At 48.2% G+C, this 27,052-nt stretch overlaps 1 long non-coding RNA gene across 1 annotated transcript; it reads right to left on the bottom strand.

The window, feature by feature from the left end:
- Positions 1 to 20,768: 20,768 nt before the first annotated feature.
- Positions 20,769 to 26,823, bottom strand: LOC133771378 (uncharacterized). Its single transcript, XR_009867569.1, has 4 exons — positions 26,787 to 26,823; positions 23,079 to 23,163; positions 22,340 to 22,404; positions 20,769 to 20,853 (listed from the first exon to the last, which is right to left on the bottom strand). It is a non-coding gene; the product is annotated as an uncharacterized LOC133771378 (long non-coding RNA).
- Between the last annotated feature and the right edge of the window lie 229 nt (positions 26,824 to 27,052).

Consider the following 27,052-nt stretch of genomic DNA (forward strand, 5'->3'; position numbering starts at 1 on the left):
ATTTATTTATTTATTTAATTATTATTTTTTTTGACAGGCAGAGTGGACAGTGAAAGAGAGAGAGACAGAGAGAAAGGTCTTCCTTTTGCCGTTGGTTCACCCTCCAATGGCTGCCGCGGTAGGCGCGCTGCGGCCAGCGCACCATGCTGATCCAATGGCAGGAGCCAGGTGCTTCTCCTGGTCTCCCATGGGGGTGCAGGGCCCAAGCACTTGGGCCATCCTCCACTGCACTCCCTGGCCACAGCAGAGAGCTGGCCTGGAAGAGGGGCAACCGGGACAGGATCGCTGCCCCGACTGGGACTAGAACCCGGTGTGCCGGCGCCGCAAGGCAGAGGATTAGCCTAGTGAGCCGCGGCGCCGGCCTATTCTTCTTCTTCTTCTTTTTTTTTTTTTAAGATTTATTTTATTTATTTGAAAGGCAGAGTTACAGGGAGAGAGAGAGAGAGAGAGAGAGAGAGAGAGAATCTTCCATCTACTGGGTCACTACCCAATTGGCTACGAACGGCCAGGGCTGGACCAGGCCAAGGCTAGGATCTTCATCTGGGTCTCCCACTTGGGTGCAGGAGCCCCAAAACTTGGGCCATCCTCTACTGCTTTCCTATGCACAATACCAGGGAGCTGGGTCAGAAGTGGAGCAGCCAGGACTTAAGCCAACGTCCATATGGTTTGCTGGCACTGCAGGCAGTGGCTTAACCTGCTATGTCACAGCACCAGCCCTGCTGCTCTGCTTCGATCCAGCTTCTGGCTGTTGTGCCTGGGAAGGCAGTGGAAGATGACCTCTGTCACCCGTGTGGGAGACCTGGATGGAGATCCTGGCTCCTTGGGTCAGGCTGGCTCAGCCCCAACTTTTGTGGCCATTTGGGGGGTGAACCAACGGAAGGGAGACCTTTCTCTCTGTCCCTCTCTCTCTCTCTCTCACTGTCTAACTCTGTCAATTAAAAAAATAAAAAAAATCTTTAAAAAAATTACATTTTTTAATGTGTCAGTTTTTTAAAAACCAAATTTATTTATTTTAAAGGCAGAGCTATAGAGACAGAGAGAGAAGGAGAAAGAGAGAGAAGACAGAAGAGAAAAGAGAGAAGAGAGAAAGAGAGAGGAGATCTTTGAACTACCAGTTCACTCTGCAAATGGCTGCAATGGTTGAGGCTGGACCAGGCTGAAGCCAGGAGCCAGGAGATTGTTCCAGGTCTCCCACCTGGGTGCAGGGGCCCAAGCCCTTGGCCATTCTTAGGTGCTTTCTCAGGTGCATTAGCAGAGAGCTGGATTGGAGGTGAAGAAGCTGGGACTGGAACAGGTGCCCATATAGGATGCTAGTGCCACAGGCTTAACCTGCTGTGCCACAATGTTGGCTCCTGATGTGTCGATAGTTTGAAGTACCTTCCAAAGCTGGATTTCTTGATCTCAGCCCATTCTTTGTTGAACACATAGTAGAGCCTTCAGACAAGTATCAGGGTTTAAAGTTATCTGTAGGGGGCAGATGTGGTGCAGTGGGTTAAGCCACCTTGGGACCAGCATCTCCTATCAGAGTGCTGATTCGAGTCCTGGATATCCCATGTTTCTTATCCAGTTTTCTGCTAATACAACTGGGAAACAGCAGATGATGGCCCAGGAACTTGAATTCCTGCCACCCATGTGGGAGTTCTGGCTCTTGGCTGAGGCCTGGCCCCACCCTGGCTGGGCACAGAGAGATATGTCTCCCATTCATTGGCTCACTCCCCAAATGGCTGCAACAGCTGGGATTGGGGCATGCTTAAGTTGGGAAGTCAACCCAGTTCTCCTTTGTGGGTAGCTGGAGCCCAATTTCTTGAGTCATCACTAATGTTTCCCGGAGTATGCATTAGCAGGAAGCTGGAGTCAGGAGCCAGGCCTAGGAATCAAACCCAGGCGCTCCAATGTGGAAAGTGGGCATCTAAATCAGTCTTAACCAGTAGGCTAAACATCCATCCCTTCATTATACAAACTTGGATTCATTAGCATGCATGTGTGTATATAGCCCTATGCTATTTTAACCTCATAAATAGGTAAGTGTAACCACAACATTAACCACAAAATAACTCCTTTGTGCCATCATGTTGTATTCACACTCCCTCCCTCTCCACCCTATTCATATTCCTGACAACCTTTAATTCATTCTCCATTTCTATAGTTTCATCATTTGTACACTACATAAAGAATCACGTTGTATGTAGATTTATTTAGGGGACAGTGCTATGGCACAGTGGGTTAAAGTCCTGGCCTTCAGTGCTTGCATTCCATATGGACGCTGGTTCGAGTCCTGGCTACTCTACTTCTGATCCAGCTCCCTGCTAATGTGCCTGGGAAAGCAGCAGAGGATTGCCCAAGTTCTTGGGCCCCTGCACCCACATGGGAGACTAGAAGCTCTTGCCTCCTGGTTTCGGATTCGCTCAGTTCCAGCCATTGTGGCCATTTAGGGAGTGAACCAGCAGATGGAAGACACCCCCCCCCCCCCCGTCTCTACCTCTCTCTGTAACTCTTTCAAATAAAATTTTTAAAAAAGGTTTTATTTGTTTGGTTGCAAGGGAAAGTTACAGAGAGGGATGGAAAGAGAGGAGAAACGTGCATGTGTCTTCCAGGTCTCCCATGTGGGTGCAGGTGCCCAAGGACCTGGGCCATCTTCTGCTGCTTTCCCAGGTGCATTAGCAGGGAGCTGGATCGGAAGTGGAACAGCTGATTTCAAACAGGCGCCCGTATTGGATGCTGGCACTGCAGGTGACAGCTTTATCTGCTACACCACAGCACCAGCCCCAGCAACGTGTCTTTACATGAGTAGATTACTCTCAGATTATTCTTTATCAAAATTGTTTCAGCTGTTGTGATTTGTTTGCCTTTCCATATAAAGTGTAGAATACACTTGTCTTTACAAAAAAATCCTTCTGGGATTTTGAAAAAAAAAAAAAGATTTATTTATTTATTTGAAAGGAAAGTTACAGAGAGGCAGAGGCAGAGAGAGAGGTCTTCCATCCACTGGTTCACTCTCCAAATGGCTGCAACAGCCGGGGCTTGGGCTGGTCCAAGGCCAGTAGCAAGGAGCTTCTTCTGTGTCTCCCACGTGGGTGCAGGGGCCCAAGCACTTGGGCCATCTTCGACTGCTTCCCCAGGCTACAAGCAGAGAGCTGGATCGGAAGTGGAGCAGCCGGGCAGCTGGGACACAAATTGGCATCCATATGGGATGCCGGCACCGCAGGTGGAGGCTTAGCCTACTACAGCACAGCGTCAGCCCCTAAAGCATGAATTCTTAAACTAAGAACTAAACAAAACCACACAACAAAATCCCCCAACTTAACAAAGAAACAGTTTGTGTTGGAGAAGCTGCTCCACAGTAGTGGTGGGAAGATACAAGTGAAAGAATAATTCTCTTGTACACAAAGCGCTATCTCTCCAGCCCAGGTTTCATGTTGAATGGGGAAGGGGATGGTCCCATAGGTAGACTAGGGCCGAAAGATGGCACCAGCAGTCAGTGACAACCTGAGAGCTTATTTTAGGGACGAATACTAGCAGCAAAGACACAGCTACGCTAAATCTTGCAGGTTGATGTGTGCTGACCAGACACAGCAGTGAGGGCAGGGTGGACTGCACCTTTCTTAAGAGTTGGAAGAGGGGCTGGCACTGTGGCAAAGTGGGTAAAGCTGCCGCCTACAGTGCCGGCATCCCATGTGGGCTCCCTTTTGTTTCAAGTCCCAGCTGCTCCTGCCTGTGTAGGGGGCAGCTGAATCCACGTGCATTAAGGCAGCTGCTCCTCATGGAGTCCTCGGGTGTTCGGTCTCCCCCTTCTCCTTGCTCCCTGATGCTCCCCACAACTCCTCGGGAACACCCTGTTGTGAGGCAAAACCATTTGAGCTGAAGACATACATGCATTTTTAAATGGTGGTTTAAGTGTTACAAAGATAGGCCTCCTCCAGCGCCTACCCTGCCTCTTCCAACTCTTTTTTTTTTTTTGCTTTTGGAAGATTTATTGATTTACTTGAAAGGCAGAGTTACAGAGAGGGAGAGACAGAGACAGAAGTCTTCCATCCACTGTTTCACTCCCCAAATGGTTGCAATGGCCAGAGCTGTGCTGATCCTAAGCCAGGAGCCAGGTGCTTCCTCCAGGTCTCCCATACAGGTGCAGGGCCCAAAGACTTGGGCCATCCTCCACTGCACTCCCGGGCCACAGCAGAGAGCTGGCCTGGAAGAGGAGCAACTGGGACTAGAACTCGGCACCCATATGGGATGCCGGCGCCACAGGCGGAGGATTAACCAAGTGAGCCACGGCGCCGGGCCCCAACAATGGCAGGGTTGCTCTCCTGCGTGAATTCTCTGATGACTGCTACAAATTGCCATCTGGAGCAGTGTTCTTCCCATGTCGGTCTCCCCGCAGTGTGGATTCTGTCATGCCTTCTGAAAGCTGGTCTCTGGGTAAAAGTTCTGTCTCAGGCACCACATTTAAATGGTCTCTTTCCTGTGTGTTTTCTCATGTGGAACAAGATGTGTGTTTTTGCCAGGAGGATTTTGCACACTCATTACATTGCTAAGGTTTCTTCCCTGTAGGAATTATCCGATGATGGCTAAGGATTGCCTTTTGGGCAAATTTCTTTCCACATTCATTACATTTAAATGGTTTCTCCCCAGTGTGGACTCTGATGTACTATGAAGGTTGATATCTGTTTTACTCTCTCCTGTGTGAGTTTTCTGATGTTGCCTTAAATGGTCTTTTCTCCAAAGGACTTCTCACACGTGTTACAGTCCTGTTTTCTCCCATGAGTTTTCTGGTGTGTTCTGAGGTTTGACTTTTGATGAAGTTTTCCACACTCAGTGCATTCATAGGGTTTCTCCCCCGTGTGCATTCCGTCATGCACTCTGAGGGTTTTTTTCCTGGACAAATGTTTTCCCACATTCGTTACACTTCTGGGGTTTCTCAGCTGTGTGAATTCTCTGATGCGTACTGAGGTGTGACTTCCAGGAGAAAGCCCTCCCATGGTTACGACATTCACGTGGTCTCTCCTGTGTGGACTCTGGTGTTGAACGAGAGGTCCTTTCTGACAGGAGGATTTTTCACAGTCGTTACACTTACACAGTTTTATCATGGCCTGAGTTTCCTGGCCTACCTTGCAGGCACATATTGGGTGGGATGTCTTACCTTCATGACACTGAAAGGCTCTCTCATCCCCAGTCTGTACTCTGTCATCACACGGCCATGGCCTCTCTCCTGAGCTGGTTCCCTGCGTGTGACCGACATGACTTCACACACGTTCCGTTCTTGGTCTGTACCGGTCATGCCGCCTTTACTGCACCTCTCGGGAGCATTGCCCACACTGGTTAGGATGACGGCATTTTCCCTCTGTGCCAGTTCTCTTGTGTTCTTCCTACATCCATCATCTTTTTTTTTTTTTTTTTTGACAGGCAGAGTGGACAGTGAGAGAGAGAGAGACAGAGAGAAAGGTCTTCCTTTTTGCCGTTGGTTCACCCTCCAATGGCCGCCGTGGCCGGCGCACCACGCTGATCCGAAGCCAGGAACCAGGTGCTTCCTCCTGGTCTCCCATGCGGGTGCAGGGCCCAAGCACCTGGGCCATCCTCCACTGCCTTCCCAGGCCATAGCAGAGAGCTGGCCTGGAAGAGGGGCAACCGGGACAGAATCCGGCGCCCCGACCGGGACTAGAACCCGGTGTGCCAGTGCCGCAGGCGGAGGATTAGCCTAGTGAGCCGCGGCGCCGGCCCATCCATCATCTTTGTGGGATCTTCCTTCTCTGTGAGCGCTGCTGTGTGTAACACAGTCAGCCTTATCAGAGATGACGTCTCCAATTTCATTACATTCGACTGCCGGCTCCAGCGCTGGGCAGTTTTGAGGCCCAGGAAAGTTTTCCTGATAACGGAGAGGCTTCATGTTTTTATTATGTTCATAAGATTTCCCTCCAGTTTTAGTCTTGTCAAACTTAGTTTCGAAAGGCAAATTCTTACACACACACCATGGCAACCTAGTTTCTCTGTTGAATAGTTTCTATTATGAACAACAAATTGAGAAATATTTTGGAAATTCTCTCCCCTTGAGAGATTCTTGCGGGGTATTTTTGTTGAAGAAACAGGAGTTGAGTGCATATTGAATGGTTTTTCCCGAACTTTCTCTTCTTCTTTAGTTGCTGTTCTGTTATTGATGAATATTAATTGCTGCAAATGCTTGCCTTTAATTTTCTTGTTTCTCTCCATCAAGTCATCATCTCCGTAATCTTCTAAAGCTGAGAAGAACTGAAATCATCTAAGGAACCTTTGATCTCTGATGGGTGTGGCTTATGAACAGACAGAGGGTCTTCAAAAAGTTAAAGGAAAATGGTTAATAGGAAGAATTATGCATGGATTTTGAAATATCTTTGCATCAAAATAAATGTACCTTTTAATTCCATTTTGCATGAAATTTGAAGTACCCTTGTGTAGCCTGTATTGCATTTCATTCTTTGATTTCTCAAGATAATGTATGCCTCTGACTACATTATAGTACTGACACAGTACAAATGGGAGAAAAAACTGGTAATGAATACGTATCTGTATTTGCGATGTCATCAATAAGTCTCCTAATTGGGTGGATAAGGGAAAGAAAAGAAAAATAGACATTTAGAGTCTGATGGAGGTGAAGCTATAGTCTGAATGTTCTCTTCAAAACTCAGGTTGAAATTTGATCCCCATTGTGAGGTAGGAAGAGTCGGCACCAGACGAGATCTAATTAGGTGATGAGGGTTCTGTTTTCATGATGAACTCAAACATTTATGGTTTAACAGAATAATGTGTTAATGTGCTATCTGACAGCGAATCTGTTGAAAAGGCAACATGGCTTTCGTACGTGAGCCTTCTTGCCCTGTGATGTTCCCAGCCGTCTTGGGACTGTGGAGGACTCAGCAAACACAGACCCTGTCCTTAGATCTCTGGGCCTGCAGAGCTGTGAGCTGAATAAACCTCTGGTCTTTATAAATTACTTGGTCCATGGTATTCAGTTATAGCAACAGAAAACAGAGTAAGACAGGAGGCTAGTTCAGGAAGTGGAAAGTCAGACGACTGGATGAATATAGAGACTATAAAATTAAATGGAGTAACAATAGCAAATTAGGAGATACGAATATTCATGAAACAGGTCCAAAGGCAAAGCATTGAGTGGAGGAAGTAAATTACAGTATAGGTCCTGACATTCTAGACTAAAATGGAGGAACAGTCAATCATCTACATTTTTCTGATTTGATATCCCTCATGTCCATCAACTCTTAAAAAGCCAATTAAGTTGGCCGGCGCCGTGGCTTAACAGGCTAATCCTCCGCCTTGCGGCGCCGGCACACCGGGTTCTAGTACCTCTTGGGGCGCTGGATTCTATCCCGGTTACCCCTCTTGCAGGCCAGCTCTCTGCTGTGGCCCGGGAAGGCAGTGGAGGATGGCCCAAGTCCTTGGGCCCTGCACCCGCAAGGGAGACCAGGAGAAGCACCTGACTCCAAGCTTCAGATCAGCGCAATGAGCCAGCCGCAGTGGCCATTGGAGGGTGAACCAACGGTAAAAAGGAAGACCTTTCTGTCTCTCTCTCTCACTATCCATTCTGCCTGTCCAAAAAAAAAAAAAAAAAAAAAAATCCAATTAAGTTTTTAAAAGTATGAATATCCTTATAATGAAATGAAGAAATTTAAAGCTTAGCCTTTAGCCCATCTTACAAGTGTCATTCAGAAAAATACAAACAAGTATAAAGAAAATCCATTCTGACACTAAATTAGATTCACTGCTCAGTTCAGGCTATTGCGTCTTTGATTTGATCTATCAGAACTGAACAATCATTGAAACTGACCATACATTCAAAACTTCCACATTTTAATTTGACACAAGGGGTTGTAATTTTAAATTGGGTATCATGGAAGACCTTACTGCAAAGGTGACATTTAAGAAACAGTCAGGGCCGGCTCCATGGTGCAGTAGGTTAATCCTCCGCCTACAGTGCTGGCATCCCATATGGATGCCGGTTCTAGTCCCGGCTGCCCCTCTTCCAATCCAGCTCTCTGCTATGGCCTGGGAAAGCAGTAGAAGATGGCCCAAGTCTTTGGACCCCTGCACCCACATGGGAGACCTGGAAGAAGCTCCTGGCTCCTGGCTTCAGATAGGCGCCGGCACACCAGGTTCTAGTCCCAGTCGGGATGCTGGATTCTATCCCGGTTGCCCCTCTTCCAGGCCAGCTCTCTGCTATGGCCCGGGAAGACAGTGGAGGATGGCCCAAGTCCATGGGCCCTGCACCCGCATGGGAGACCAGGAGAAGCACCTGGCTCCTGGCTTCGGATCAGCGCGATGCGCCGGCCGCAGCAGCCATTGGAGGGTGAACGAACGGCAAAAAGGAAGACCTTTCTCTCTGACTCTCTCTCTCACTATCCACTCTGCCTGTCAAAAAAAAAAAAAGAAGACCTCTCTGTCTCTACCTCTCACTGTCTGTAACTCCACCCCTCAAATAAATAAATAATTTTTTTTTTTAAAGAAAAGGTCAGAACTCTTTATGTATCCTAATGCTCCCCCACCATGTTACAGGGCAATCATCACTTCTTAAGGTCCCCCTAACATTTTGTTAAATGTGAAACATACACCTGCCTAAAACTTTCACCTGCAACTTGACAGTACTGAGCGAGCACCACTGAAACTGGAAGCCACGACAAGAGGCAGAACACAGGGACGGGTGTCGCGTGACTGGCCACTGCTTGGGATCCTTGAACCCTGTATCAGCGTCCCAGCTAATCTATGCTTCCAATCCAGCTTCTTCCCAATGTGTCTGGGGGGCTGTGGATGACGGCCCAGGTGCTTGAGTTCTTGTCTCTCCCCTAGGAGGCCCAGATGGAATTCCTGGCTTCTGGCTGTTTGGGGGGTCTGGGGAATGAACTAGCAGATGGAAGATCTCTCCCTCTGTCGTGCTGCCTTTCAAATAAATAAATAAATCTTAAAATGAAAAAGAGAACATAAATGGCTGTAAAAAAATCACTATTTATACCTGCGTGGTTATAATTTCTTTTTGTTTAGTTTTCACTACTCTCCTAATATTCTATTCATTTCGTTGATTTTCACTATTCTTTTACTAATATATGAATTCCTAAAAATGTAGCCAAGTTTTGCCTTACTGCAAACCATGATATAAGTGTACATATATTTTGGGGAGAGGTTTCTTCTATTTTTTTTTTTCCAATGCAAAATATTTGAATAGGATGTTGAATACACAGTTATTTAATTATTTAAATTTCACTTATAAAATTGGTTTATCACATTAGATGATTCTATAAAATAAAAACATAAATCACATTGACAAAACTTCTGCAGTCCAAGAATATCCCACATCAATGGTACAAATTGCAAATACAGGGTCGGCACTGTAGCGTAGAGGGTAAAGTCGCTATCTGCAGTGCCGGCATCCATATGGGCGCCACTTTGAGACTGGCTGCTCCACTTCTGATCCAGCTCTCTGCTATGGCCTGGGAAAGCAGTAGAAGATGGCCCAAGTCCTTGGTATGGGAAGACCCGGAGGAAGCTCCTGGTTCCTGGCTTTGGATCAGTGCTGCTCCGGCCATTGTGGCCAATTGGGGAGTGAACCAGCGGACAGAAGACCTCTCTCTCTCTCTCTCTCTCTCTCTCTCTCTCTTTCTCTCTCTCTCTCTCTGCCTCTCCTCTCTCTGAATAACTCTTTCAAATAAATAAATAAATCTTTAAAAAAAATGCAAACACATTAAAAAAAGACATAAGACAGTTAAAGTAACTACGACTAGATACATTTACTCAGCAAGTACAGTTAATTTAGCATTGCTGCTTATAGTCTCTAAGAACACAATTTTAGGTGCAGTCTCAGATGCTTTCATAAATCTCCCAGCACAGTTCCCATAGTCAAGGGTCTTTGTGAACATCACTTTCATTTATATGCAAGTGCGTCACATTTCATACTTAAGACTATTTCATTTCATAATCAAACTGTTCATTAATTGGAAATAAACACTGGGCGGAAAGTGAACTCCAATAATGACAAAAAACTTAAAAAGTAAAAAAAAACATTCTTGAAAGTACATCCCAATTTGTTTAACTGCCAAGACTATCAGAAAGAGCAACAAGAATTTAAATATGAACTTGAAAAAAGATGGATGTTGTAACCTTCCTAAAATGTTAACAGGCATTTTAAATAATAATGTAGTTTTGTCAGTTAAAAAGTAATTTCAGGGCCAGTTAAGCACCTGCCTGTGGCATTGGCATCCCATATGGGTGCCAGCTGCTCCACTCCAGATCCAGCTCTCTGCTGATGAGCTGGGAAAGCTGTAGAAGTTGGCTCAAGTGCTTGGACCCCTGCACCTGCATGGGAGTCCAGGAAGAAGTGCCTGACTCCTGATTTCAGATTGGCCCAGCTCTGGCTGTTGTGCCCATTTGGGGAGTGAACCAGCAGATGGAAGATCTCTCTCTCTCTCTCTTTTTCTGTTTCTCCCTCTCTCTCTCTGTAACTCTGCCTCTCAATAAATAAATTAAAAAAAATCTTTAAAAAAATAATTTCATCTTTTTAAAAAATATTGTTATTGTCCAGCGCCGGGGCTCACTAGGCTAATCCTCTGCCTGTGGCGCTGGCACAGCGGATTCTAGTCCCAGTTGGGGTGCTGGTTCTGTCCCGGTTGCTCTTCTCCCAGTCCAGCTCTCTGCTGTGGCCCGGGAGGGCAGTGGAGGATGGCCCCAGTGCTTGGGCCCCTGCACCTGCATGGGAGACCAGGAGGAAGCACCTGGCCCCTGGCTTCAGATTGGTGCAGTGCGCGGCTGTAGCTGCCATTTAGGGGGTGAACCAACGGAAGGAAGACCTTGCACTCGTTTTTTTTTTTTTTTTTTTTTTTGACAGGCAGAGTGGATAGTGAGAGAGAAAGACAGGGAGAAAGTTCTTCCTTTTTGCCGTTGGTTCACCCTCCAATGGCCACTGAGGCCGGTGCACCACACCGATCCGAAGCCAGGAGCCAGGTGCTTCTCCTGGTCTCCCATGCGGGTGCAGGGCCCAAGGACTTGGGCCATCCTCCACTGTCTTCCCGGGCCATAGCAGAGAGCTGGCCTGGAAGAGGGGCAACCGGGATAGAATCCGGTGCCCCAACCGGGACTAGAACCCGGTGTGCCGGCGCCGCAAGGCGGAGGATTAGCTTGTTAAGCCACGGCGCCGGCCATGGAAGACCTTGCTCTCTCTCTCTCTCTCTCTCTCTCACTGTCTAACTCTGCCTGTCAAAAAAATAAATAAAATAATAAAATTATGTTCATAAGATTTTATATGGTTGTAAAATTCTCCCTTAACAAATATGACTATTTCTCTATTACATTGCTGTAATATCTTTTATGGTTTCTAAAGAAGAGAAACATACTTTCTTGCAAGGGTGTTCGGTTAAAAAAGGCATTGGTTGATTATAACATAGGTAGACCATTACCTTGATTAGAAAAATCTCTTGATTTTACAGTGGTTTATTTACTTATTTATTTTGTTTAGAGATCTGTTTATTTATTTGAAAGGCGGAATTACAGAGAGGAAGAGAGACAGAGGCAGAGAGAGAGAAGTCTTCTAGCTGCTAGTTCACTCCCCACATGGCCACAATGGCCATGGCTGGGCCAGTCTGATCCAGGAGTCAGGAGCTTCATCTGGGGCTCCCATGTGGGTGCAAGGGCCCAAGAACTTAGGTCATCCGTGTTGCTTTCCCAAGCCCGTTGAGATGGAGCTGGACTGGAAGTGCAGCAGCTGGAACTCGAACCAGCAGCCATTTGGGATGCTGGTGCTGCAGATGGCGGCTTAACCCACTGTGCCACAGTGCCACGGTGCCAGCCTCTTCACAGTGGTTTAACAAGTTTACATTTCAAGTCAGTAAGTCTGTTAATCTCACTTCAAATCTTATCTGTTATTTCACCTCCTATTTCAACTAATGAAACTGAACATATTTTCAAAAATTTACTGGCTATTTTGAATGTTGCTGGTCAAAATCTCAAACACAGTGGCAGGGACCCAACCATTTGAGTCATCACCTGTTGCCTCCCAGGGTGCGCATTAATAGGAAGTTGGAAATGGGAGCAGAGCTGGCATTTGAACCCAGGTACTCTGATATACGACTCAGCGGTCCCAAGCAGTGTCTTAACCACAATTGATAAACTCAAATTGTGGAAGTTCTTTACATTTTCAGGAAACATATCCTTTCTAGGTTAATCATATTTTATATATATATATATATATATATATATATATATATATTCCTCTACACTGTGGCTTACCTTCCTATTCTTTTATCATTATATTTTATTAACAATGCTGTTAATTTTAATGGAGCCAGGTTTATTAATTATTAACTTTTTCTCAGTGCTTTTTGTAAGCCTCTGAGATTTTTTTTTTAAAGATTTTATTTCTTTATTTGAGAAGTAGAGTTAGAGAGAGAGAGAGGGAAAGACAGAGAGGAAGGTCCTCCATCCACTGGTTCACTCCCCAAATGGCTGCAATGGCAGAAACTGGGCTGATCCGAAGCCAGGAGTCAGGAGCCTCCTCAGGGTCTCCCACATGGATGTAGGAGCCCAAGTGCTTGGGCCATCTTCTACTGCTTTCCCAGGTCATAGCAGAGAGCTGGATCAGAAGAGGAGCAGCCGGGACACAAACTGGTGCCCATATGGGATGTTAGCACCACAGGTGGAGGTTTAGCCCACTACGCCACAGCCTCGGACCCACCTTGGGATTTCTAAGAGAAGTCTTGGGATAAAAGGTGCTGACCCCTAAACTGACCATGGCTAGTGGCCAATAACTCACCTGGGAGACCCTGGCTTGAGAAGTCCTCCTCTGAGAACCACGCCTCTTCTCCTTGCTCCAATCTGAAGATCACCTCTGGTTTGAAAACGCAGTAACCTGGAAACAGGGAACAAATGAGGACTAAGGCCAGACAGATGGGCTTCTGGGCCACAAGAGTGGAAGAAACATCAGGAACAGCGTCCTGAGGCGCTCAAGTGGATTCATCACTGAGTGTTGGTGACACGTTCTTTCTAGCCCTGAAAAGGTCATCACTGTAGACTCTTGAAGGAAAAGCCTAAATAACACCAAACGTTAACTTCCTGTGCATTAAAAATGGAATGCTTTCTGTACGGAGTTACGTGGGCAAGTTAGGCTCGCAAACTCACCCAGTGAGACAAGGTGGCTGTAGTTCTCCAGTCTTCCAACTAGAGGGAAGACTGACTTCATAAAACCACTTATCATATACCAGGATATACGTGTATTAAAAAGGAAAAGTTATATCATGTAGCCATTAAACAAAAGAAATGTGATGTGGTTACCCTGGTGTTGAAAACAGTATACCTTGGGGCTGGCGCCGTGGCTCACTTGGCTAATCCTCTGCCTGTGGTGCTGGCATCCCATATGCGTGCTGGGTTCTAGTCCCGGTTGCTCCTCTTCCAGTCCAGCTCTGCTGTGGCCCAGGAAGGCAGTGGAAGATGGCCCAAGTGCTTGGGTCCCTGCACCTGCGTGGGAGACCAGGAAGAAACACCTGGCTCCTGGCTTTGGATCAGCGTAGCTCCAGCCATAGCGGCCATTTGGGGGGTGAGCCAATGGAAGGAAGACCTTTCTCTCTCTCTCTCACTGTCTAACTCTGTCAAATAAAAAAAAAAAAAAACAGTATATCTTACAGTAAGAAAGCATTGTAAAAGATAATGAAGTATAATGTATAATGAGAGAATGTTTATTTTATTTATTTGGAAGTCAGAGTTACACAGAGAGAAGAGAGGCAGAGAGAGAGAGAGAGAGAGAGAGGTCTTCCATCTGGTAGTTCACTCCCCAATTGGCCGCAATGGCTGGAGCTACGCCAATCTGAAGCCAGCAGCCAGGAGCTTCTTCAGGGTCTCCCACGTGGGTGCAGGGGCCCAAGGCTTTGCACCATCTTCTACTGCTCTCCCAGGCCACAGCAGAGAGCTGGTTGGGAATTGGAGCAGCTGTGACTTGAACCGGTGCCCATATGGGATGCCAGCACCGCAGGCAGCAGCCTTACTCACTACACCACAGCGCCGGCCCTGAGAAAATTCATTTCTTGTGATTGAGCTGCTGCACAGCACACTGTGAGACCCTGCCTACCTGAGGTCCTGCATTAGTAGTTAGGTGGCCTGTCTTATCATCTTTTTTTTTTTTTTTTTTTGACAGGCAGAGTGGGCAGTGAGAGAGAGAGAGACAGAGAGAGAGGCCTTCCTTTTCCGCTGGTTCACCCTCCAATGGCTGCCGCAGCCAGTGCACCACGCTGATCCGAAGCCAGGAGCCAGGTGCTTCTCCTGGTCTCCCATGGGGTGCAGGGCCCAAGGACTTGGGCCATCCTCCACTGCACTCCCGGGCCACAGCAGAGAGCTGGCCTGGAAGAGGAGCAACTGGGACTAGAACCCCGTGTGCCAGTGCCGCAGGCGGAAGATTAGCCTAGTGAGCCGCGGCGCCGGCCCTGTCTTATCATCTTGGCTCTCCTGGCCTCCAGGAACCAGTCAGATGGCCACACCTACGCCCCTGAAATCCTGGGTAGCTACTGGGTGGCTTGCATTGAGTGATTTGGTCCCTGGACCCCATTCTGCCCTCCTGAGGCCTATACACTAGCCAAGTGCCCATACTACTGTGCTCTGGGAAGCTATCAGGACCTGCACTGTGTGGGTTGGTGGCCCAGAGCACCCTCCTGCATCCCCAGGAAGCTACGAGGTGTCCTACACTGAGCAGTTTAGACCCCTGAAGGTCTGAGACATAATTTGATGGCTCAAATCCTTCCCCTGAGACCTGGAAAAAAGCCAGGTGGCCCAGCCACATAGGTGCAGTCCTGGGAAGCCCCACACTCATGCCTCAGAAGTTCTGGGAAGCCAATGAGTGGTCCCATCTCTGCCCCTATATGCTCAAGAAGCAGCAGAGCAATTTGCCCTGTGCAGCTTAACCTGCCAAAGTCCTGCAAAGGCAAGTGTGCCACCCTTGGCCGTAGATAGAGGCCACTGATGCAAACCAGTCATTGATTGCATGGTTTTCAGGCACTGGCAAGTACCCCACTCCCACTGCTGGGAGTGCAGTACCATGCCCACTTGGGTTGCTGAAGCAGCCCACCCCCACAGAGCCCTCAGTATCTGTTGGGCACCCTGTCTCCACTGCTCCAGGGCCATGTGCCTCACCTGCTTGGACCTGCCAGAATGGCCCTGCCATCGCATGACCTGAGAAAAAGGAGGTACCCTGCACCCACAACGGCACACAGAATTATCAGTGAACTGACCCTGCCTGCCTGAGAGTGGCATTCTAACTGGTAGAGCAATCCCATAAACCCCTGCAGCCGAGGCCACTGGGACACCTGCAGGCATCACCGGTGCTGATGGTGGATGGCCAGGCTATACAGAGATCATAGTACTGTGCCCAGCAGGAACAAAACCCACCTAGTCCATCCTAGGCCACATAGCCAGGGTAAAATGTTTTATGACACAAACCACCTTAGAAAATCAGACAATGCAGGGCAGGCATTTGGTCCACCAGTTAGGATGGCTGCATCCCATCTTAATGGATGCTTGCGCTTAACGGTGCCTAAGCTCCACTCCTGGCTCCTGATTCCAGCTTCCTGCCCGTGCAGACCCTAGAAGACAGCAGGTGCTGGCTCAAGTGGTTGGGTTGCTTTCGCCCTCATGAGACCCGGACGGAGTTCCTGGTGCCTGGCTTTGGTCTGGCCCAGTCTAGCCACTTGCAGGCATTTGAGGAATGAATAAGCAGATGGCAGCGGTCTTCCCGTCTGTCTTTCTCTGTGTTTCTGGAACAAATACATAATCCTCCCCCCAAAAGTTAGAAAAACTGATTCACCAGATGCAAATGTGAACATGGGGACATAAGAAGCATGTAAAAGCAGAGTGCATGATGTCTCCAAGGGAACACAATGACTCTAGCACCAGACCCCCCAAAGAGGAAACTGGTGAATTGTCTGATAGAATTGAAAATGGTGACTTGAAGCAAACTCAATGAGCTCGAAGAGAATACAGACAAGTAAGAGAAATTAGGGGAGCAATTCTTGGTATGAATGAGAAATGTAAAAAAAGATACAGCAATCACAAAACAATCAAACTGAACCTTACAGTGGAGAGCTTCCACAACAGAACACGCCAAACAAAAGAAAGAATTTTTGAGCTTTAAGACTCAAGGGTCTTAAGGTCTTTTGAAATAACTGAGTCACACTTTCAAAAAATGAAAAAAAAAACCTGCTGTATTAATAGGTAAATTTAGCAAATAAATAGGAGAATAAACTAGAAAATGAAAAAAATTAAAAATATTATTTCAAATACAAAGCAAGTGAGAAAGAGAAAAATATCTTCCATTAATCCCCAAATGGCCAGAATAGCCAGGCCTGGGCCAGGCTAAAGCTAGGAGCCAGGCGTTCTATCCTGGTCTCACATAGGGGTGACAGGGCCCAAATCTGCTGCCTTCCCAGGCATGTTAGCAGAAAGCTAGGGTGGAAGTGGAGCAGTCAGGATTCGAACTAGCACTCCGATGTGGGATGCTGGAGTTCTAGGGGCAGTTTAACTTGCTGCACAGTGGCAGCCTTGGAAAACTGTAAAAATAGTACCATTAGCTCTAGTACTGAAATAGGTTAAATACCTTCAAGTAAATCTAAAGAAAAATTGCCAGATTTCACCTGTATTCTGAAACACTTCCCAGAAGGATTTTCAGAGGGAAACTGCTAACATTTCCAAGAAAAAGTAAAGGACCTTAACATTATAATTTTTTTTCCCCCCACAGGCAGAGTGGACAGTGAGTGAGAGAGAGACAGAAAGGTCTTCCTTTGCCGTTGGTTCACCCTCCAATGGCCGCCATGGCTGGTGCGCTGCGGCCGGCGCACCGCGCTGATCTGATGGCAGGAGCCAGGTGCTTCTCCTGGTCTCCCATGGGGTGCAGCACTGCCCTCCCGGGCCATAGCAGAGAGCTGGCCTGGAAGAGGGGCAACCGGGACAGAATCCGGCGCCCCGACCAGGACTAGAACCTGGTATGCTGGCGCCGCTAGGCAGAGGATTAGCCTGTTGAGCCATGGCGCCGGCCTAACATTATAATTTTTTGAAATACTTTTTAAAAATTTATTTATTTGAAAGGCAATTAGAGAGAGGGAGAGGAGAGAGATCTTCCATATGCTGGTTCACTCCCCAAATGGCTGCAATGGTCAGGGCTGGGCTGAAGCCAGGAGCCACGAGCTACCTCCAGGTCTCCTGTGTGGGTTCAGGGGCCCAACGACTCGAGTCATCCTCTGCTGCTTTCCCACGCTCATTAGCAGGGAGCTGGATGGGAAGCAGAGCCGCTGGGACGCGAACCAGCACCCATTTGGAATTGCTGGCACTGTAGTTGGAGGTTTAACCTATGATGCCACAATGCTGGCCTCTATCCATTCTTGAAGAACTTGGATGCCTTACACTTTCGTATTTCAGGGGTTGCTATAAAGCATCTGTACTAAAAATAGTGAAGTAGCAGCAAAAAGATAAAATGATCAAAGGAAGAGAATACACAGTGTAGACACAGATCCATACATACACACACTAATTGTAAGAGAATGATCTTTTTCTTTTCTTTTCTTTGCCCAGGAAGGCAGTGGAGGATGGCCCAAGTCCTTGGGCCCTGCACCTGCATGGGAGACCAGGAGAAGCACCTGGCTCCAAGCTTCGGATCAGCGCGATGCGCCGGCCGCAGCGGCCATTGGAGGTTGAACCAACGGCAAAAAGGAAGACCTTTCTCTCTGTCTCTCTCTCTCACTATCCACTCTGCCTGTCAAAAAAATAATAAAATTAAAAAAAAAAGATTTATTTATTTGAAAGTCAGAGTTACACAGAGGCAGAGAGAAATCTTCCAACCACTGGTTCCCTCCCCAGTTGGCTACAACAGCTAGAGCTGCGCTGATCCGAACCCAGGAGCCTCTTCTGTGTCTCCCACGCAGGTGCAGGGGCCCAAGCACTTGGGCCATCTTCTACTGCTTTCCCATGCGATAGCAGAGAGCTGGATCGGAAGTGGAGCAGCAGGGACTCGAACTGGTGCCCATATGGGATACTGACTCTGCAGGCGGTAGCTTTTCCCATACACGACAGCGCTGGCCCTGATCTTTTTGACAAAGGGTTTGAGAGGGATGGCAACACAGCAGGTTAAGCTGCTGCTTGGAATGCCTGCAGCCTACATCCCATATACAAGCACAGGTTCAAATCCTGGCTCCTCTACTTCCTAACTTCCTGCTAATGCAACTGAGGCAGCAGATGGCTCAAATACGTGAATTCTTGCCACCCACATGGTTGACCCAGATGGAGTTCTGGGCTCCTGGCTTTGGCATGGCCCAGCTCTGGCTGTTGAGAGCATTTGGGGTGTGAATTAGCAAATGGAAGATTTTTTCCTCTCTGTTACTTGGCCTTTCAAATACCTTTTTTTTTTTAAGTAGTTAAGAGGAAACAGTTTGGTCAATGTTGTGGTGCAGTGGGTGAAGCCGCTGCCGGCAATGCCAGAGTCCCATATGAGCACTAGGTTGTCTCCACTTCTGAACAGCTCCCTGCTAATAGGCTGGGAAAGCAGCAGCAGCAGCAGCAGGTAGACCAAGTGCTTGAGCCCTGCCACCCATGTGAGACCTGGGGTTTCCGGCTCCTGGCTTCAGCATGGTTCAGCCCCAGCTGTTGTGGCCACTAGGGGAGTGAACCTTGAACAGATCTAATTTTGCCTTTCAAATAAACTGGAAAAAAAAAAAAAAAAAGCCAATAGTGTTAAGGATTGATTTCTGGACCCAAAAGGTGCTCTAGTAAATAACTCTTGAAAAAAATCTAAATCCCCCCCCCCCCCCGCCTCCACAGTATAACAGCAACCTAACATCCACCTGGGAATAGAAACTGGACATTTACCTTTTACCATTCATAAAAGCTATGGCTGGCGCCGTGGCTTAACAGGCTAATCCTCCGCCTTGTGGCGCTGGAACACCAGGTTCTAGTCCTGGTCGGGGCGCAGGATTCTATCCCGGTTGCCTCTCTTCCAGGCCAGCTCTCTGCTATGGCCCGGGAAGGCAGTGGAGGATGGCCCAAGTCCTTGGGCCCTGCACCCGCATGGGAGACCAGGAGAAGCACCTGGCTCCTGGCTTCAGATCAGTGAGATGCACCGGCTGCAGCGGCCATTGGAGGTTGAACCAACAGCAAAAAGGAAGACCTTCCTCTCTGTCTCTCTCTCACTATCCACTCTGCCAGTTTAAAAAAAAAAAAAAAAAGCTATTTCCAGGGGGATGAAGCCTAAATAATCAAGTATCCGTGACACTGTAGAATATCTTTATTATCTTTGGGAAAATTCATCAAACAAGGGTACCGATTCATTAAATTTAAGCACTTAGCTTAATATTGAAATTCCTACTGATAAGTAAAACAATCTAATGAAACAGGCATTGAACAGGTTCTTTTGTTACATGAGATATCCAAATCATCACAACACAAATAATGGTGATGAACATGAGTGTTCATCACACTAAACTACAGAATGGCTTAAATTAAAGATTGACAGTAAGTATTGGTGAGGACTTGTTAGAACAGGAATGCTTGTGGATATCTAAACTGACACAACTACTTTGGTAAGCTACTTGCAGTGTGTTATAGCTGAATGTGTATTCTGTGAACCACAATTTCATTTTCTAGGTACTTCCCCAAGACTGATGGGGGCAATGGGGCGTTCACAGCATCCGACACTGGAAAAATGAAACACTCGCTAACAGAATGAAGGAATCATGGTTCATTCCAGGAAGTCTGCCCAGCAGTGAAAGGGATACTCAAACTGCAGCAATGAGTCCAGATACTATGCCCAGGGACACGTGCCCTCCCTGAAAGAGTACACGCTGTCACTCCATTTATATGATGTTCTCACCTGTGAGGTCAGAGCTGTGGACTCCCTTGTGGAGGGGAACAGTGGTTATGAAGTGGGAACTGGGTAAAAATTTCAATGGTGTCAGAATGTTCTGAATATGATAGATCATTATTATTGAGTTACTATGAGTACATATGTAAAAGCCCATCCAGTCACACCATTAAGAATGTGATTAACTGGCATTAAAACTGTACCTCAGTTAAAAAAACTAAATTTAAAAAAGGGAAAAATATATAAGAAAAAAAATTTAAGGACTTTTATTTATTTGAAAGGCAGTTTAGAGATCTTCCATCCACTGGTTCTCTCCCCAAACGGCAGCAGTGGCCAGGGCTGGGCCAGACTGAAGCCAGGAGCTTCTTCCTGGTCTCCCATGTGGGTGCAGGGGGGCCTAAGCATTTGGCCCACCCTCTGCTGCTTTCCCAGGTGCATTAGCAGGGAGCTGGATATTGGAAGTGGAGCTGACACCTAAATGGGGTGCTGGTGCCCTGGGCAATGCCTTTACCTACTATGCCACAATGCCAGCCCCCAAAAACATTTTTAAAGATTTGTATGGTTGGTAATTTGGGAGGGGAGGGAGATGTCACATCACTCCTTTGCATCTTTTTAGATTTGAAACTTTTCTCAATCCCTTGTAAGAAAAGGAATTTGCATCTAGACAGACAGCACGGATGTGAAGACACAGGGAGAAGACAGACAAGCCACAGACAACACAGTCTTCCCTCAGCACTCTGAAAGTAACCAACATGCTGGCGTCTTTTTTTTAATTAAAGATTTATTTTATTTGCTTCAAAGGCAGAGTGACAGAGGAAAAGATCTTCCATCCACTGGTTCACTCTCGAAATAGCTGCAACAGCCAGGGCTGGGCCAGGAGCCTGGAACTCCGTGTGGGTCTCCATGTGGGTGGCAGGGGCCCAAGCACTCGCTGCTCTTCCAGAGGTGGCTTAACCATAACGCCGGGTCCTTTGCTGGTTTCTTGGTGATGCCACATTTTCAGCCTCCAGAAAAATGGGAAAATAATGTTAAACCATTTAAAGTACTGATTGTTCATATTTAAATATTAAACATGCTACTTAAATATTTAAATTACTGATGTTTAAACTGCCAGTCTCTGTGATATTTTATTACTAATATGTTCTTGGTTTGTCCTAACATTTATCTATATCCCCATCCCATTACGCCCTAAGATGAGGTCCAAATAACTGGCAAAGATTTTTACTGGCCCTTCTATGCTAATACGGGCTGTTCTTATCAGAACTCCTAAGGAAAAGGTGCTGAGGTAGGAACCTTTCAGGTTGTCAGTCAGAGATGAATGCAGCTCCCTTGAGAATGGGTTGTGTGGTCGTTGAGGAGCGGGCAGTTATAAAGCGAGCCTGGCACCACCTCCTCCTACTCTTGCCCACATGCCCACCTCTACATGGACCTGCTGCCCTTCCCAAAAGCTGAGCAGATGCCAGTGCCATGCTCTTGGGACTTCTGGAACCATGAGGCTAAATAAACCTCTTTTCTTTATAAATTAGTCGGAAGTATTTTGTGACAGCAGCAGAAAATGGGCCATGACCCGGGCCTTGCATTCACCACACCCATTCTTCAGGACTGACCCGGACCTTTTCCACTCTCCACCTCCCATCATCGCAGCCTCATCACCAATCCCTGCTTTCTCTCACAAACTATCTACCTCAAGGTCTGTTCCTGTTCCCTGAGGATTGTCTTAACAAAAGCTCTGCTATGGCACTACACCATCCACTGAGGAAAACCTGGAGCCAACATACTGTATTTCCTTCCGGGCTTTTACAGGAAATATATTTTATCACTTATGCAAAGGTCAACACATAATTCTTAAAAATCCCTGTTTTCCAACTTCAAGGAATTCAGATTCCACAAGGAAATTTAATGGGTTCAGGTTTCCCATCAAGTGTTGTCTATGCGCCATGGGCCAGAAGGTTAGGAATCAAACCTGAGTTGGGGAATTTGTAACTGCCCCTTTCCATATCCTAACTCTGCTGTACCCTTCACATCTTTGTCTATTATCTTCCTGGAAGATTCTGACCCATTTCTTTCTTTCTTTTTTTTTTTTTTGACAGGCAGAGTGGACAGTGAGAGAGACAGAGAGAAAGGTCTTCCTTTTGCCGTTGGTTCACCCTCCAATGGCCGCCGCACCGCGCTGATCCAATGGCAGGAGCCAGGTACTTATCCTGGTCTCCCATGTGGGTGCAGGGCCCAAGGACTTGGGCCATCCTCCACTGCACTCCCTGGCCACAGCAGAGAGCTGGCCTGGAAGAGGGGCAACCGGGACAGAATCTGGCGCCCCGACCGGGACTAGAACCCGGTGTGCCGGCGCCGCAAGGCGGAGGATTAGCCTAGTGAGCCGCGGCGCCGGCCTAAGATTCTGACCCGTTTCTATTTCTAGCTTTCTGTGATAGTACAGACCCTTAAAGCTCTATAAAGCCCAAGAAAAAAAAAAAGTGTTGTTAAATAACTTACCCCTTGCATGTTCAACAGCCAATGTTTGTGTTTGTAGAAGACTATGGAGAACTGTGCAGGACAAGCTGGGGGCAAATAAACAGTTAGGAGAGGGGCAAGCAGCACCTGTATCAACCTGCTTAACGCCTCACCTGAACGGCTGCAGAAGAGGCCTCTAGGAAGCCAGAGAAGCCAACACTTCCTGCACAGGTGTGCTTCTGACATGTCCAGGTAGATGTAACCCTGCCGTTACCCACTGCGTGGATGTATTCGAAATGCCTACCTTCTTAAACTAATCTCCAAAATATTACAATGGAACACTCCTGTCAATATTCTATTATCATTTACACCAACAGAAAATCCACAGGAAACTGAGGAAAGACAAGACGATTTTGAAATAATAATTTCATGTCTGGTACTCCAACTTTTTTTTTCAGTTAGACTTACAATGACAGACTTCTGACAGAGTGAACAGCAGTATGCTGTGCTCCAGCTCTGTCCTGGGGGGGCATGGACAAATCAGCCCAGGCTCTGGTTTTAAGGGCACATGAGCCACAAATACAAATCTGTGCTTTATAATGGCACGAGAGTGGCTCAGACCGTGGCGAGGAGAAAATGGGGCTACACAAGGAGGACTGGAGAGAATTTCCTGAACTCTGGCTGGTTATGCCTTCTCTAGAGACCATGGAGAGAAGCCTCCAGGAAGTGGGGCTTTTCCTGTGCAGCCGGACGGTCACCCTCCCTCTTAACCCCAGCTCACCTCTTGAACTTTGCCTCAGAATCAGGAAGTCCGCATGGTTGGGAGAGGCCTGTGGCTCTGGTGACATCGTCAAGTCTGGCTCTGCCTGGACAAGAGGAGTTGAGAATTACTTTAGGTGGAGCAAGTTAGGACCTGCTCTCCTCTGGGTCCGCACGTGTTCTGAAGCTCCTGGCAGTAGGTCTCTGTCAGAGGATGGTCTTCCAGGTGGGACTCCCCTCTTCCTGCCACAAGAGGAGCCGTTTTACTCCAGAGAAGCTAGGATTAGATCTGGGAAATAAATTCATTTTAGCTGAAACTTTGATGGGAAGCGGTGTTCTCTACCTTAGCCCTTACCAACACTGTGAACTGGATCATTCTTTGCTGTGGCGGGCTGCCATGTGCGTGGCAGGATGTCTACAAAGATTTCCAAGTGCTACCAGATACTAGTGATATGGTGAAACAGCAGCAGAGAAAAGATTACCTTCGTTCTTTGTCTCGCATGGAAGAGGAATTTCCAGGAGGACAAGGTAGAGAAAGCAAGAGGTATCTAAGAGCAAGATTTATTTAAGTCAGAACCCCCGCCCCCCAGCCAAGGTGGCCTACAGGGGGTTTCCAAGAAAGGCAAAACCCATGGGGCCGGCGCTGTGGCTTGCTTGGTCAATCCTCTGCCTGTGGCGCCGGCATCCCATATGGGCACCGGGTTCTAGTCCTGATTGCTCCTCTTCTAGACCAGCTCACTGCTGTGGCCCGAGAGGGCAGTGGAGGATGGCCCAAGTGCTTGGGTCGCTGCACTCGCATGGGAGACCAGGAAGAAGCTCCTGGCTTCAGATCAGCCCGGTCGGAGCAGCCACTTGGGGAATGAACAAATGGAAGGAAGACCTTTCTCACTGTCTGTAATTCTGTCAAATAAAAAAAAGGCAAAACCCAGAGACTGGTGGTAGTGGGTTTTAAAGCAAAATTTTGGAGAGAAAAAAAAAAACGTGATAATCAGCTTGACATTCAATTACAAGGCAAAGACAAAACCCATCAAAAGTACATTTCTGGGGCCGGTGCTGTGGCATAGTGGGTAAAGCTGCTGCCTACAGTGCCAGCATCCCATGTGGGCACCAGTCCTGGCTGCTCCACTTCCGATGCAGTTCTCTGCCATGGCCTGGGAAAGCAGTAGAAGATGGCCCAAGTCTTGGGCCCCTGCACCAATGTGGGAGACCCAGAAGAAGCTCCTGGCTTCACATCAGTGCAACTCCTACTATTGCGGCCAATTGGGGAGTGAACCATCAGATGGAAGACCTCTCTCTCTGTGTAACTCTGACTTTCAATTAAATAAACTAAAAAAAAAAAAAAAAAAAAAAAAAAAAAAAAAAAAAAAAAAGTACATTTCCAAAGCCCCTTGGCAGAAAAATCACCTTGGGTGACAAAAATGACACAGGGCCTTAAACCTAATTCTTAAATGGATTCTTTGGGACTTTAATCCTGCTGGTGTGCCTTGGGAAGTAGCTGAGGATGGCGCCCAGGTCCTTGGGCCCCTGCACCCACAAGGGAGACCTGGAAGAAGCTCCTGGCTTTGGGTCGGCCCAGCTCTGACTGTTGCGGCCATTTGGGGAGTGAACCAGCAGATGGAAGACACCCTCACTCCCCGTCTCTACCTTTCTGTAACTCTTTCAAATAAAATAAAGTAAGTTTTTAAGAAAAATGCTGGGAGCATGTTGTGGGATAACAGGTTAGGCTGCTGCCTGCAATGCTGAAATCCCACATGGGTGCCAGTTTGTCTCTACTGCTCTACTTTTTTTAAAGGATTTTATTTATTTGAGAGGTAGAGTTACAGACAGTGAGAGGGAGAGATAGAAAGGTCTTCCTTCCTGGCCGGCGCCGTGGCTCAACAGGCTAATCTAATCCTCTGCCTTGCGGCGCCGGCACACCGGGTTCTAGTCCCGGTCGGGGCACCAGATTCTGTCCCAGTTGCCCCTCTTCCAGGCCAGCTCTCTGCTGTGGCCCAGGAAGGCAGTGGAGGATGGCCCAAGTCCTTGGGCCCTGCACCCCCATGGGAGACCAGAAGAAGCACCTGACTCCAAGCTTCAGATCAGCGCGATGCACTGGCCGCAGCGGCCATTGGAGGGTGAACCAATGGCAAAAAGGAAAACCTTTCTCTCTGTCTCTCTCTCTCACTATTCACTCTGCCTGTCAAAAAAAAAAAAAAAAAAAAAAAAAGGAAGGTCTTCCTTCCTTTAGTTCACTCCCCAGATGGCTGCAACGGCCAGAGCTGCGCTGATCCAGGAGCCTCTTCTGTGTCTCCCACGTGGGTGCAGGGGCCCAAGCACTTGGGCCATCTTCCACTGCTTTCTCAGATCACAGCAGGGAGCTGGATTGGAAGTGGAGCAGCTGGGAATCAAACCAGCACCCATATGGGACACTGGCACTGCAGGCAGAGGATTAACCTACTGTGCCATGCCACCAGTCCCCTGCTCTAGTTTTTTTAAAAAAAAAATGTATTGGGGCCGGCGCTGTGATGTAATGAGTAAAACTCGGATCCAGCTCTCTGCTATGGCCTGGGGAAGCAACAAAAGATGACCCAAGTGCTTGGGCCCCTGCACCCACGTAGGAGACCACGAAGGAGCTCCTGACTTCGGATTGGCACAGCTCCGAAAGTTGCAGCCAACTGGGGAGTGAACCAGTGGATGGAAGACCTCTCTGGCTCTCCCTGTAACTCTACCTCTCAAATAATCAAATCTTAAAATTGTATTTAAGTTACTTATGTGGCTCACTTTCCCTTACATTGGATAGAACTGCCCTTGAATATCAGACTATGACTAAGGAAGACAGAAAGAACCCAGACTCTAAGGTGCCAGGAGCCCCCGACCTGAGGTCTCCAAACCCCAGAACAAATACACCCGCCACACAGCAAGATTCTGTCCACTGTGACTGCACGTGGTCCCGGAGACCCGAGGGCAAGTCAGTCAGCTGTATGAAGGCTGCCAGGAGCCTCAGGGATGCAGGATCTGAGGATCAGGATGCCTGATTCAGTGCGTAAAGCCTATCCGTATTTGCACTCTAGCTCCCGCAGAGAGGGGGGAGAGAAAGGTCTTCCATCCACTGGTTCACCCCCCAAATGGCCTCAATGGCCGGAGCTGGGCCGATCCGAAACCAGGAGCTCCTTCCAGGTCTCCACGTGGCAACAGGGACCCAAGCACTTGGGCCATCTCCCACTGCATTCGCAGGCGCATCAGCAGGGAGCTGGCTCGGAAGTGGAGCAGCTGGGGCCTGAACCGGCGTCCATAGGGGATGCAGCGGCGCTGGTGAAGGCGGCGGCTTAGCCTGCTGCACCACAGCGCCGGCCCCTCGCCTCCTCACTCTTCAGAGGAGAAACCTGGCTTACGCACGCCCAAGTGACACGGCCACTCCGATTCCTGCACACACACACACACACCAACGGGCCAGGTGCGCCTGGTGGCGGGGCTGGCAGTCGGATCACACACCCGTATTCCGGTCCGGCCGCTGGAAAGAGATGGCCCAACGTCCGGCTGCAGGTGGGCGCCCACACCTCGGCCGCACAAAGGTCCCCCCGTCCGAACTCACCCCCGCAGGGCTCCCTCTCCGTCAGCCTCTCTCAGGCACAAGTCCAGGCCCGGCCAAGGCGCGGTGGTGGGGGTCCTGTCTGGGCAGGAGGCTCCCCAGCGCAATACCCCTAGGTAGGGCTGCACACCGCGCCAACGCCACGTGGCTCGGAGTACTCACCCGCCTCTTAACTCCGCAGCTGCACAACAGGACTGAGCAGGTGGGGCGGAGTGCACATGCGCAGAGGGAAGAGCGGGCTCTCTGCTCCCGAAATGCTGCGCGAAAACTCATTCCATGAAAGACTACATTTCCCATAACGCTTGGCGCCCGGTCGCCATGTTTTTTGTATTTATCTTCGTGTGGAAAGAGTAAAGGAGTTATGGCGTGTTAGTGACAGTGTATGCTGACATGAGTCCCAGGTTCTGTCAGGGCCCCAGCCTATAGCA

This window comes from Lepus europaeus, chromosome 12 (genome assembly GCF_033115175.1).
Source record: "Lepus europaeus isolate LE1 chromosome 12, mLepTim1.pri, whole genome shotgun sequence".
NCBI lineage: Eukaryota > Metazoa > Chordata > Mammalia > Lagomorpha > Leporidae > Lepus > Lepus europaeus.